This window comes from Macaca nemestrina, chromosome X (assembly GCF_043159975.1).
Source record: "Macaca nemestrina isolate mMacNem1 chromosome X, mMacNem.hap1, whole genome shotgun sequence".
Taxonomy (NCBI): domain Eukaryota; kingdom Metazoa; phylum Chordata; class Mammalia; order Primates; family Cercopithecidae; genus Macaca; species Macaca nemestrina.
Window position 1 is genome coordinate 25,654,656 of NC_092145.1, and position 12,834 is coordinate 25,667,489.

Genomic DNA, 12,834 nt, shown 5'->3' on the forward strand with positions numbered 1-12,834 from the left:
CCCCTAGCCTGGAAATTTCCGCCCTGTCGTCTTCAACTCCTTTTCTCCCCTGCCGCCCATATTCAATCAGAAGTCATGCCTTAATAATGCCATCTCCAGCCTTGCCTTCTACCCTTCTTGCCACTACCCTGGTGCAGGCCCTCATCAGCTCTCACCCAGACTATTATAATCACCTCTTAACTGCTCCCTCTGCCTTCAATTTCTTGATTCTACAATAAATTCATCTTCTAAAGCTCCAGGTCGATCATGTCACCCCCTCCTTCCTCAAAAGCTTTCAACAGCTTTCCCCGGCCTCTAGGATCTAGCCAGCCATTCTCAGCACAGCCTTCAGGGCCCTCATGACCTGGCCTCAAACCTCCTCTCCAGCCTCCTCTTCCACCACATCTTGCCATTTCCCCACCACTCTCACCACCCCCAGCTCCCAACCCTTCCTAAACACACCATCCAGTTTCAGGACTCTTCTCCCTCCTCACCCTGAAATGGCCTCTCCTGCTTCCCCCTCTTCCTCTCCCTGTCTTCTCTCAAGACCCAGCTTAAATGTCATCACATCATCCCCCTAGCCCTGGCCCTAGAGTTCAGTTAACCCCTCCCTCTCTGGTTATCCTCAAGCATTTAATCCCTACCTCTTCCACAGCACTGGTTCTTATTCTCCTCTCTAGCTTGGTTAGTTGGGGACAAGGCATGTTTATCTCCCCCACCAGACAATCAGCTACCTAAGGTAAGAAATAGCATCCTTGGCCAGGCACAGTGGCTTACGCCTGTAATCCCAGCACTTTGGGAGGCCAAGGCGGGCACATCACCTGAGGTCAGGAGCTTGAGACCAGCAGAGCCAACATGGGGAAACCCCATCTCTACTAAAATACCAAATTAGCCGGGCATGGTGGCACATGCCTATAATCCCAGCTACTTGTGAGGCTGAGGCAGGAGAATCGCTTGAACCTGGGAGGTGGAGGTTGAGGTGAGCTGAGATTGCGCCATTGCCATTGCACTCCAGCCTAGGCAACAAGAGTGGAACTCCATCTCAAAAAAAAAAAAAAAAAAAGAAAGAAAGAAAGAAAAAGAAATAGCATCCTTTTTTGTCTTTGGTTCCTCCACAACACCTTACATATAGTAACTACTCAGTAAATGCATGTTATACGGAACTGAATTCTGGATAAGAACTGAAGTGACGGCCCTGAGAAATCACAAGAAGCAAAATCAACACCCACCCCCCCGACACACACACAAAGCATCCACCATGTTTGCTTACTACAGAAAAACCTTTGTACTCTAATGAAAAACCTATGCACTGTCTATAGTATAACCTTCTGGGCTATCTGATTTTAGCTCAGGTTATTGTCTTCAAGCTATTCTGCATCTCTGTAAATTGCAGGTAACTGATGTATATGCGAAGTCTGTCTTGTCCCATAGAGTTTGGATTGACTTTCCTCCCCACTGTAGAAAAACTACTTTTGCCTCCGTTTGCAATTTAGTTCCTTTACTCCACATAAATTTGTGCTTTTTGACTTTTTGTTTGAACCAGCTATAACATCTGTCTGGTTCTCTTGTTGATTAATGAGTAAAATAAAATCTTTAACACGTGTTCATTTTTATATCTGTACGAGAGTCATGATTTTTTACCTTTTTTCTGACAATTATCTTTTAACATTACAAAGACAGTTATGTGGGTTAGCATAATTTTAGAAACATTTTTAACAGGGACCCCGTTCCCTGAACATCCTGGTTAATCAAGTTTTGACTGTTTCTCAGAATATCTTGGAATATCCCCATTTTAACAAACAACACTGGCTGGGCACAGTGGCTCACACCTGTAATCCCAGAACTTTGGGAGGTTGAGGTGGGAGGACTGCTTGAGTCCTAGAGTTCAAGACCAGCCTGGGCAACATGGCAAAACCCCATCTCTACAAAAAATTAGCCGGGCATGGTGGCGGGTGCCTGTAGTCCCAGCTACTTGGGAGGCTGAGGTGGGAGGATCACCTGAGCATAGGAAGTCAAGCATGCAGTGAGCTGAGATTGTGCCACTGCATTCCAACCTGGGTGACAGCGAGACCCTGTCTAAAACAAAAATAAAAATAAAAACAAAACCAGCTCAGCCTATTGGCTGATACCCCAGGTACTCATTTCATCTTTTCTCTCTACTAAGCATTACAGGACTCGGCCAGGCATGGTGGCTCACATCTGTAATCCCAGCACTTTGGGAGGCCTAGATGGGTGGATCACCTGACGTCAGGAGTTCGAGACCAGCCTGGCCAACATGGTGAAACCCCATCTCTACTAAAAATACAAAAAATAGCCGGGCATGGTGGCAGGCACCTGTAATCTCAGCTACTCGGGAGGCTGAGGTAGGAAAATTGCTTGAACCCGGGAGGCAGAGATTGCAGTGAGCCAAGATTGTGCCACTGCACTCCAGCCTAGGCGACAGAGTAAGACTCCGTCTGGGGGGGGAAGAAAAGAATTAGAGGACTCAAGCAATGGAAGGGGCTGTTCTTGCCATAAAATGCATTTCAGGCTGGGGTAGTGGCCTGTAACCCCACTGTGATCATGCCTGTAATCCCAGCACCTTGGGAGGCTGAGGCAGGTGGATCACTTGAGCTCAGGAGTTCAAGATCAGTCTGGGCAACACGGCAAAGCCCCATCTCTACTAAAAATACAAAAAATAGGCCGGGCGCGGTGGCTCAAGCCTGTAATCCCAGCACTTTGGGAGGCCGAGACGGGCGGATCACGAGGTCAGGAGATCGAGACCATCCTGGCTAACACGGTGAAACCCCGTCTCTACTACAAAAATACAAAAAAACTAGCCGGGCGAGGTGGCGGGCGCCTGTAGTCCCAGCTACTCGGGAGGCTGAGGCAGGAGAATGGCGTGAACCCGGGAGGCGGAGCTTGCAGTGAGCTGAGATCCGGCCACTGCACTCCAGCCTGGGCCACAGAGCGAGACTCCGTCTCAGAAAAAAAAAAAAAAAAAAAAAAATACAAAAAATAGCCGAGTGTGGCTGTGCATACCTGTGGTCCCTGCTACTTGGGAGGCTGAGGTGGGAGAACTGCTTGAGCCCGGGAGGCAGAGGTCACAGTGAGCCGAGATTGGGCCACTGCATTCCAGCCTGGGCAACAGAGGGAGACCCTATCTCAAAAAAAAAAAAAAAAGATGTGTTTCAACACAAAGTACAAGTTTCAGTTGCTACTAAATATCCATAGGCAGCAGGTATTAGTGACGCTGGATTTTTCACTCTCAGGTTTCCTATTGTTCTATTCAGAGAGGATTAGGATTAGTAGTATGTAGGGTCTGAGACAGAAATCAGAGGGGGAACACAGGCATTTGGAAACAGAACATCATACAACATCACCTAGATAAAGAGCTTTTAGGCCAAAAAAAAAAAAAACCACACACAAAATAAAACCAAGTTAAAATATCAAAATAATTACTATATAATACACGTGCTATGACCACGTAGAGAACAACGCTGATTCTGGATACCCCCATTTTCACAAGATCCTCAAGATGGAGCATCCACTTAAATCTTTGCCTCCCAATTTTTTATCATGATTTCGTCCCAAATAGCTTCTTATCTGAAGCCCACTGTTGCTAATTAACAGTAGCCTTTGCAGATGAGAGGAGAGAAGGGGAGGGATAAAACACGGGCAGGAGAACACTGACACTGAGCTACATGGTCTATACAAGAAGGCAAGATTGGTCTTCCCCAGCCAGAGGGAAAGTAAAGGGAACCTCTAAAGCAGCCCTAGAGAACAGGCTCCTGCCTGCGCGAATGCTCACAGAAGGGAGGAGTCAGGAGGGTCAGTGTCAACCAATGTTTCCCAGCCAGAATCACCAAGGAGCTTGTTCAAAATACAGATTCCTAGGTCTCAGTCCTGGAGATTCTGATTCAGTAGGCCTAGGGGCTTGTTTTATTATATTATAGCCAATCAAATTAGTATCCCAGGAGAGGTGAGCAAAAAGGAAAAGCCTTGTAGGCATGCCACACTTGGTAGGTGCCGCTGGTTTACACACTTGTATGCTGGCTTTTGCTTGAAGCACCGGTACTCATGTGTTCTCCCTTTCCACCTCCCCCCACCACCCCGCCCACTCTCCCTCTCTCTGATGGAAATCATCACATCAAAAGCAAAGTTCCAAAAAGGAACTTGGAAGAAACCTGGTAATCCCAAATGACCCAGGAAGCACAGGCACAAGGATATGAAATACCTCAAAGGATTTTCCCAGATGTCACAACCATGTAATTGTTAAAGAAATGAACAGCTGCATGGCCCAAGAATCAACGCTGGTCACTGCCTAGAAGGCAGAGGAACCACTGTGAGCTATCCTTACGTTGGGGGGAAAAACTCAAAAGATATATCCAACTCACGGTGAGGACAAAGGAGAGCAAGTGCTCTGCCAACCCAAAGCCATACGTGTGGCTGGAAAAAAATATATTTACATATGTAAAACTTCAATTTAGGAGGCATACGCACAGAGAAGTAAAAGGCCTGCCCAAAATCCCAGGAAATGAATCCAACAAGTGGGCAGCCAAGAGCAGGTAGCCAGAGACAATCACCACACTACAGAACAGGGGAAACAAACAAAAAAAAAAGAACTAATGGGAGAGAAATAACTTTTTTTTTTTTTTTTGTGAGATGGAGTCTCACTCTGTCACCCAGGCTGGAGTGCAATGGCACGATGTTGGCTCACTGCAACCTCCACCTCCTGGATTCAAGTGATTCTCCTGTCTCAGCCTCCTGAGTAGCTGGGATTACAGGCATGGGCCACCATGCCTGGCTAATTTTTGTATTTTTAGTAGAGACGGGGTTTCACCATGTTGGCCAGGCTCGTCTCGAACTCCTGACCTCGTGACCAACCCATCTCGGCCTCCCAAAGTACTGGGATTGCAGGCGTGAGCCACCGCGCCTGGCCACAATAACTTTAAGATGGTGAAAAATAGCAGCTAAGCTGAGGGCGAGCAGGTAGTGGAAGAGAAACTATAATGAAGCAGAGATCTTTAAAACAAATCCAAATAGAACACACTGGAAGACAAGGGCAGGTATGATAAGCATAAAAGAAAAGCCCATCACATGTAACAACCAAAAGGAAAAAAAATGAAATAGGGGAACCTGAAATATTTCACCATCATGGGCCAAACTGAAACACTGTGGGGAAGCACTAAAGACAGACATTTTAGAAAAGTTTAGAGAGAATGTGTTCTCAAAAGGGGAAGAATAACATCAAATTATAGCCTATGTCAGGGCTGGGGGAGTTAGTAATAGGGGATAGGCAGCACTAAAATCTCAAAGGAGATTTTACAGATGGGATAGGATTTTTTTGTTTTGTTTTGAAATGAAGATGCCAAAACATGCAGATTTCACAATAATTACAAGCGAAAGCATGGTTGTCATCATGCATATGAGGAAGAGGAGGACATTAAAGGAGGTAACAGAGAGAGCATCTATCTGACAAATGTTTTTGACTGAGGTAGGCACTGTTTATGAGGTTTTTAACCTTAAACAGGACGAGGCCAGGCATGGGCTCATGTCTATAACCCCAGCACTTTGGGAGGCTGAGGCAGGAGGATTCCTTGAACCCAGGAGTTTGAGACCAGCCTGGGCAACATAATGAGACCTCATCTCTATAAAAAAAAAAAAAAAAAAAATAGCTGGGTATGATGGTGCACACCTGTGGTCCCAGCTACTCAGGAGGCTGCGGTGGAAGGGATCCCTTGAGCCCAGGATGTCGAGCCCGCAGTGAGCTAAGATCATGCCACTGCACTCCAGCCTGGGTGACAAAGAGAGATCCTGTCTCAAAAAAATAAATAAATAAAAGAAAATGATCAGACAGGGTGTTCATGCAGCTGACAAATACTTCAGGATCATGTAGTTCCCTTTGTGGCCAAAGACCCCTTAAGTGCAGAACACTCAGAGCTGGCAACGTGTGGAACACAACTCGGTCTTCTACACATAGCATGAAACCTACCCATTTATTCATGCTTGGACTCTACCATCAAGACAGTAAACTAGAAACCCAAGCTTAAGAAGTTCTCAATAAAACGAAATGTGGTCCTGCTCCCCCAGGTTCCTTTTGGTTCATAGTGCCTGGTGACCTGGAAGCAATTATGACTTTAAAAAAATGAAAGAGCCGGAAAATATTCATCTCGAAGCCTGGCCCTGGATCTGTCCTCGAGAGGATAGGCGTGGCCAGTAGACAGTTTAAGGAGGAGGGCTGGGTCAGTGATGACTAATAAGTAAAGAAAACCAACTTTGGGACCTACTCCTCCAATAGAGACCCAGAGCTCTTGGTAAAGCTCCCATAAGACAGAGGCGAACTTTACAGCAGCAAAAGGAGAGGCCACCTCATCATTCCACTTGGGAAAAACAGCATCCAAGACACCCCTGAGGAGATCCAAAAGACCACTGACACTGAGATCTCAGGGCTAGAGGGAAAAGGCCATGACTTCTGCCCAGAAGTCTTTTAGAGTGAAGGCAAATCTGCTCATTGTTTTCCACAGGAAAATGTATACACACCCAGCAAGGACAACTTTACCCGGCTTTAGATGTGGAACTCCTACTACAGAGCTTGCCCTCCTGATTACTCTGCCTTCTTCCATGTGTATTCAACAGAATGTGTTAGAAGACTAACATTCCTGTTTTCCCTACTTGATTACATACCGCAACCCGTGCCCCCAATGAGGAAGTTACCCCAATTTAAACCGTTCTGGCCGGGTGCAGTGACTCATGCCTGTAATCCCAGCATTTTGAGAGGTGGAAGCAGGTGGATCACTAGAGGTCAGGAGTTCTAGACTAGCCTGGCCAACATGCCGAAACCCCATCTCTACTAAAAATACAAAATTAGCTGGGCGTGGTGGTGTATGCCTGTAATCCCAGCTACTCAGAAGGCTGAGGCAGGAGAATTGATTGAACCTGGGAGGCAAAGGTTGCAGTGAGCCAAGATCAGGCCACTACACTCCAGCCTGGGTGACAGAGCTAGACTCCATGTCAAAAAATAAAAATAAAAATAAACTGTTCTTTAATGATCTAATACATATAAGGGTATTCTAAAATTCTCCTCAATCTTTCCCCCAAATATCTATATTCCCTCATCTTTCCCTACCATTAACCAAATATCATTCCCTGAAACTCAAGAGTCCCATAGACAGGCCAGACGTGGTGGCTCATGCCTGTAATCCCAGGACTTTGGGAGGCTGGGGTGGGTGGATCACTTGAGACCAGGAGTTCGAGACCATCCTGGTCCACATGGTGAAACCCCATCTCTACTAAAAATACAAAAATTAATCAGGCTTGGTGGTGGGTACCTGTAATCCCAGCTACTCAGGAGACTGAGGCGGGAGAATCGCTTGAACCTGGGAGGCAGAGGTTGCAGTGAGCCAAGTTCATGCCACTGCAGTCTAGCCTGAGCAACAGAGTGAGACTCTGTCTCGGAAAAAAAAAAAAAAAAAGAAAAGTCCCATAGACATGCCCCCAAACACTTTACTTTGCTTCCCTTCATGCCAACTTGGTCCCTCTACTACTGCACACACAAAATCAACTAGAAATAATCTGCCAGGCAATTTAAAGGAGGAAGAAGGGCCTTTGTGCTGTTCATCCCAAACTTTTGCCTGACTAAAAATCTATTCTAACACTTTCTACTTCCCCTGGATTTTTTTTTCCTATCCAAATATTTCCACGGGTATCTACCCCAAGGGATCAGTCTTATAAGGCATATTGTATCTTTTGCCCAGATACATTAATTCTGGTATTCAGTGGGAAGGCTAACTAGTTGCCGGCACACAGGTCTAGCACGGACACCTTCATAGACTCTTTGGGTACTTCCATGTCTAAAACCTTACCTATAAACATTTATGAGACTGGATACAAAGGAATGTTAACTGCCTGTTAAGTGCATGAGTGTTTACTCATTCAAATGAATGTAGTTACCCCAAAGTAGTCACCTCAGGAGGCTGGACAGTCATCTCAGCTGAGCGGCCGGGGCTTGCAATCTCCCTGGAGTTCCTCTGTGAGCATTAGCATCCAGACACATGCTACGCCCTTTTCACGCTCCTCACTAGTGCTGGATCCCATCTTTTCAGGGTCAATCTGATGTTTAGGAACATCCAAAATCCATTCAGAACCATCTACTCAAACAGCAGCAATATTAAACAGAACCATCTAATCTAGTAATGCCTTGAAAAGTGATACACTCTAGGACCCATAGCCTACACTGCGGTGGGAAAACTTGGAGAACACTCCCAGTCCCCACTTCTCAGCCATCTCAGACTATCTCTCTATGTCCATTTACCGTGTCACCTGCAAAATGGGAATGAACTACTAGTCCCTACTAAAAATTCGGAATAACATGAAAGCACTTAAAAAAGGACCACAGGCTGGCCGGGCGTGGTGGCTCACGCCTGTAATCCTAGCACTTTGGGAGGCCAAGGCGGGTGGATCACCTGAGGTCAGGAGTTCAAGACCAGACTGGCCAATATGGTGAAACCCTGTCTCCACTAAAAATACAAAAAATTAGCTGGGCATGGTGGTGGGCATCTGTAATCCCAGCTACTCGGGAGGCTGAGGCAGCAGAATCACTTGAACCCAGGGGGTCAGAGCTGAGATTGTGCCATTGCACACCAACCTGAGCTACAAAAGCAAGACTCTGTCTCAAAAAAAATAAATAAATAAAATTAAAATTAAAAAATAAAAAAAGGACCATAGGTAATCTATTCCAAGAATGAAGTAGTCAAATGCAAAAGTTTTAATCTTTTGCTTACATTTTGTTTCTTTCTTTGAGACAGGTCTTGCTCTGTAACCCAGGCTGGAGTACAATGGCATGATCATAGCTCACTGCAACCTTGACCTCTCAGGCTCAAGCGATCCTCCCACCTCAGCCTCTCAAGCAGCTGGGACTACAGGTGTGCGCCACCACACCTGGCTAATTTAAAAATTTTTTCAGTACAGTCAGGGTCTCCCTGTGTTGCCTAGGCTAGAATCAAACTCCTGGCCTCAAGCAGTCCTCCTGCCTTTGCCTCCCAAAGTGCTGAGATTATAGGCGTGAGCCAGTGTGCCTGGCCTCACTTACATTTTCATACCGCCAGATTCTTTTTGCTTTCTACCCATTGCTATACTTTTTTCCTATTATTCAAACAGTACTCACTTCCATTTCCTGCTGTAAGAAAATTACTTTACTCCATTTAACGAAAACACCTCATCATAGCTTTATAATAGACCTAGGCTCTGGATACAAGATTTTATACAACTTCCAGATGTCACACAAAACTTAAGTGATCATCGTGAAATTAATCAGTCCTTTCAAAATGCAAAGCAACCTCAAAATGTCACCCTAAATAGCTAGGGTCATTTTTTGAGTACTTCTAATTTCTGCTAGACCAAAAACACAAATTGGCTTTCCTCAATCTTGGTCTTCAGCAGGACTATATAAATATTTAGTGCTTTTTTCACACTCTAAAGTTGAATCACTGTAATATGAGACATTCTGAATCCCTTTTGAGATGCTTCTGGGTCCTCCCTGCCATAGACTGTGACAGTGGCCCTCTGGTGTCTCCATTTCAGTACACCATATTCATGATATGCATTTTTTCACCTAAAGACAATTCCTGGCCGGGCGCACTGGCTCACGCCTGTAATCCCAACACTGAGAGGCCAAGGCAGACGGATCGCTTAAGCCCAGGAGTTCCAGACCAGCTTTGGCAACATGGTGAAACCCTGTCTCTACAAAAAATACAAAAATTAGCCAGTCTCATAACCCGGTTTCTCTCTCTCTCTCTCTATATATATATATATATATGTGTATATATATATAGTTTTAAAAATACAATTCTTCCTCACCCAACTTTTGCTTTTATAAAAGTCTCCTGGACTACATACACAGATATTTGGAGAGACCATTATCAGGTTATTCTTTCTATTTTCTCACAACAGAACAGACTCAGCTATGGGTTCAACCAACTTTATATATATTACTCATTCAAAGGTGTATCTATACAGCATTCATTAAACAGTATTAGCTCAAAGAGTTTTTGTTATTGTTGTTATTGTTGTTGTTATTTTGAGACTGGGTCTCAACTCTGCCGCCCGGGCTGAAGTGCAGTGGCATGATCACAGCTCACTGTAGTGGCGCTCCCGGGCTCAAGTGGCCCTCCCACCTCAGCTTCCCAAGTAGCTGGGACTATAGACACACGCCACCATGCCTGGCGCCACCAAGCCCAGGTAATTTTTGTATTATTTTGTAGAGACAGGGTCTTGCTACATTGCCCAGGCTGGTCTTGAACTCCTGGGTTCAAGTGATCTGCCAGCCTCGACCTCCCAAAGTGGTGGGATTACAGGCGTGAGCCACTGTGCCTGGTCCAAAACTTTTTTTAAAAAATCAACTGTGCCTGGTGGTATGGGCCTGTAGTCCTAGCTACTCGGGAGGATGAAGTGGGAAGATCACTTGAGCCTGGGAGGTCGAAGCTGCAGTGAGCCGAGTTTGCACCACTCTACTTCAGCCTGGGCAATAGAGCAAGACTCCATCTCAGAAACAAAAATAAAATAAAAAGAATATTTTCTGCTAGGCACAGTGGCTCATGCCTGTAATCTCAGCACTTTGGGAAGTTAAGACAGGAGGAATGCTGGAGCTCAGGAGTTTGAGAGCAGCCTGGGCAACACAGGGAGACCCTGTCTCTACTAAAAATAAAAATAAAAATAATTGTCCGGGCGTGGTGGCCTGTCCCAGCTACTCGAGAGGCTGAGGCAACAGAGCCAGACCCTGTCTCAAAAATAAATAAATAGGCCGGGCGCGGTGGCTCAAGCCTGTAATCCCAGCACTTTGGGAGGCCGAGATGGGCGGATCACGAGGTCAGGAGATCGAGACCATCCTGGCTAACACGGTGAAACCCCGTCTCTACTAAAAAATACAAAAAAAAAAACTAGCCGGGCGCGGTGGCGGGCGCCTGTAGTCCCAGCTACTCAGGAGGCTGAGGCAGGAGAATGGCCTGAACCCGGGAGGCGGAGCTTGCAGTGAGCTGAGATCCGGCCACTGCACTCCAGCCTGGGCGGCAGAGCGAGACTCCGTCTCAAAAAAAAATAAAATAAATAAATAAATAAATAAATAAATAGGCTGGGCGTGGTGGCTCAGACTTTGGGAGGCGAAGGCGGACAGATCACTTGAGGTCAGGAGTTCGAGACCAGCCAGGCCAACATGGCAAAACCCCATCTCTACTAGAAAAAATACAAAAATCAGCCGGGTGTGGTGGTGGGTGCCTGTAATCCCAGCTACTCGGAAGGCTGAGGCAGGAGAATCGCTTGAAACCAGGAGGCAGAGGTTGCAGTGAGCCAAGATTGCACCATTGCACTCCAGCCTAGGCAACAAGAATGAAACTCACTCCCAAAAAATAAATAAAAAATATAAATACAAAAATTAGCCGGGCGTGGTGGCTCACACCTGTAGTCCCAGCTACACAGGAGGCTGAGGCAGAAGAATCACTTGAACCTGGGAGGTGGAGGTTGCAGTAAGCCGAGATCACACCACTGCACACTTTCAAATAAATAAATAAAATAAAATAAACACAGCAACCCTTTTCAGAAAGCAAAGGTTTTTAAAAATGTCACCCATGGCCTGAAATGTTCCCTAAAGTTTCAACTGGATATACACTCCTCAGTTCCTGTCCTGAACTACTGAGCAGTGTTACAGCATAGCTGTTAAAGAAGCCGCCACTTCCATCTCAAAGGTGGATGCAGTGATGAGTCAAGCTCTTTCTTCCTAGGACGTTGTAAATGCTAAATGTGTACTAATACAACAGGAATATGAAGAAAGAGGACAGAGAATCAAGATATAAGGGGACCACCAAGAAGCTGTTGATAGTTTTCACGCTGCCACCATGTTTACTATAATATAATAGGATACAATTGAACAAGAAAAATTAGGTAATAACATAATAATAGGTCCCATTTATTGAGCACCTACTATGGGCCTGGGATGATTCTGTGTAATCCTCACAGCCCTGTGAAATTAGTATTATCATCTCCATTGTATAGATGAGAAAACTGAGGCTCAACAAAGTTAAGTGGGCCGGGCACAGTGGCTCACGCCTGTAATCCCAGCACTTTGGGAGGCTGAGGCAGGAGGATCACCTAAGGTCAGGAGTTCGAGACCAGCCTGGCCAACATGGCAAAACCTCATCTCTACTAAAAATACAAAGATTAGCTGGGCGTGGTGCTGGGTGCTTGTAATCCCAGCTACTCGAGAGGCTGAGGCACGAGAATCACTTGAACCCGGGAGGCGGAGGTTGCAGTGAGCCAAGATAGCACCACTGCACTTCAGCCTGGGTGACAGAGCAAGACTCCATCTCCAAAAAAAAAAAAGAAGAAAAAGAAAGAAAGTAAGTTAAGTGAAGACCTGGTACGGTGGCTTATGCCTGTAATCCCAACATATTCTGGGAGGTTGAGGTGGGCAGATCACTTCAGGTCAGGAGTTCGAGACCAGCCTGGCCAACATGGTGAAACCCCATCTCTACTAAAAATACAAAAACTAGCTGAGCATGGTGGTGGGCACGTTTAATCCCAGCTACTCAGGAGGCTGAGGTGGGAGAATAGCTTGAACCCAGGAGACGGAGGTTGCAGTGAGCCGAGATCGCACCACTGTACTCCAGCCTGGATGACAGAGCTAGACTGTCTCAAAAAAAAAAAAAAAAAAAAAAGGCTGGGTGCGGTGGCTCACACCTGTAATCCCAGCACTTTGGGAGGTTGAGGCGGGTGGATCACGAGCTCAGGAGATCAAGGCCATCCTGGCTAACACAGTGAAACCCCGTCTCTACCAAAAAAATAATAATAATAATACAAAAAATTAGCCGGGTGTGGGCCAGCGCC

General features: G+C 45.9%; 1 protein-coding gene across 9 annotated transcripts in view; it reads right to left on the reverse strand.

Annotated features, from left to right (window-relative positions):
* LOC105468463 (BCL6 corepressor like 1) overlaps positions 1-12,834 on the reverse strand; it is a 78,117-nt gene that overhangs the window by 56,279 nt on the left and 9,004 nt on the right. The window contains exon 1 of one of the 9 annotated variants that reach the window (XM_011718639.3): positions 7,912-10,146. The exons of the other annotated variants lie outside the window; for them this stretch is intronic. The gene's annotated coding sequence lies outside the window, so the exon portion shown is untranslated. Of the gene's footprint in view, positions 1-7,911; positions 10,147-12,834 lie in introns of those variants that run through there. 9 annotated transcript variants of the gene reach the window in all.